This window comes from Terrapene carolina, unplaced genomic scaffold (assembly GCF_002925995.2).
Source record: "Terrapene carolina triunguis isolate 2854851 unplaced genomic scaffold, T_m_triunguis-2.0 Scaffold31648, whole genome shotgun sequence".
Taxonomy (NCBI): domain Eukaryota; kingdom Metazoa; phylum Chordata; order Testudines; family Emydidae; genus Terrapene; species Terrapene triunguis.
The window spans coordinates 35,746-37,576 of record NW_020695999.1 but is presented as its reverse complement, the minus strand read 5'-3'; positions in this window follow the sequence as shown (position 1 = coordinate 37,576).

Genomic DNA, 1,831 nt, shown 5'->3' with positions numbered 1-1,831 from the left:
AGGCTAACGGGGAGACCGCCAAACTCATAAATGGCAGCTAGGTGCTAATTAATTACACCCTTTGCTACTTGACTGTGGGTTTAGATAAAGTAATTAGAGGCACAACTCCTCAGAATTGCATCTGCAATATTATGTAGGGACAAAAACACAACATTGCATCTGTGCTCAGCTACATATACCCAAACATCTGTTCATGGGGATGGAGACATAAGGCCTCTTGAACTTTCCACTTGACAAGTCTACTCTAACTCCGTTCCATCCAGTCTTTTCTTGTTTTAGGGCTTGATTCTCTAATCTTTACAGTGAGTAATTCTTACACAAGAAGTCCCAGTGAACTCAGGACTACTTATCATAAATAACAGTTAGGGCCTTAGGTCTATATTTGTTTCTTTTTCTGTGTGGCCTACCTTTGCTTTCGGTGCACAGGTTTGTAAGAATTAAGTCTTAAAATTACTGTGACTACCCATTAAAGCCTTAATTAGCTAGCCAAAAGGCATCTCTTTTGATTGTTCTTTAAATATGAATAATAAAAGTAGAAGAATTATTGTAGGTAAATAAATGATATATTTGCAAAAGTCTGTATTAATAGTAGACAAATTATATTTATGTATCCAGCTTTTTCAGAGTTAAGGGGTAACGATCTAGAGCAAAATATGAACATTTTACTCCAGCCATCAGCAGCAAAGAATTCATAGAAATTAAAAACCACCAAAATTCAGAATAATTCTCTCCTCTTAAGATGAATAGGCAAACAGTTTCCCTTGACCATTACTGTAATTTGTTTAGAGGGAAAAATGGATAGATCTTGCCAAGTGCTGCTGTGTGTGGAATCAGAATTTTTCCCTTGCAGTGTCACAAATCCATTGCCCATTCTGAAGCTTTCTGTATTGACAAAAAGTACTGGAATTTATCTCCAAGTTTAAAAAAATAATCTTTAGTTCTCTTCAACAGACATCCTGGTGAATGTGTTCAAGAGAACAGTAATAACCTTCCCTCAGCAGCAGAGTCTCTCCTTACAGAATTATTATTTTATTGTGCATTCAAGGAAAACAGTCTTCTTTAATCATAAAGTATATCAGTCTATTTGCTAGTAAGAAATCAAGAATTGTGCCTTTATGCGAGAGACAGCTGTTGGATTCAAACCTACCTCTGTTTTTGCCTTGAGCAGCCAAACCTTCCAGTGTTCTTCTTTTAAGCACCTATGGAAATTACTGTATCAATTTGTTTTTTGCAAGCTAATATGGGAAAAAGAAGGAGCCGGCACTTAGGGATTATAAACCCTATTTCAGGAAAGGCACCTAAGCATACTTAGTTCTTACGGACTTCAGTGGGACTTAAGCATGTGCTTAGGTGCCCCTCCTGAACAGGCACACTTTATAGAATTGTGGTCATGTGACATACTCTTTAACTATTAATTTTCTGTTTCTTAATGGCTCACACTATTTTATTTTGAATGACTTCATTAGTGTATAAAATTTCATTTTAATGCTAATTGCTGGACAAAGTTGTAGTGCAGTGAGCTTATGCCATGATTCATTTAAAACTTACTATAATTGGTAGGAAATTGACAAGGTTTATCTTTCTAAGTTGCTATATTTTTCCATACCTTCTTCAAAGCACATAATGTGCTGAGTTCTCAACAGAAGAGTGAACATCAGCTTTTGGAGGCTTACTCAGCTGTCTTTTGGCCACCGCATACAAATATATTAGTTACCAAAATGTTTGAATTTTCTTTGCCTGCTGAGTAAATAACTGACAGTTTTTAGTCTGTCAATTCAGATAAGTTTTAAATCATATTTATTGTGTGTGTATGTGTGATATTTTTGTAAAG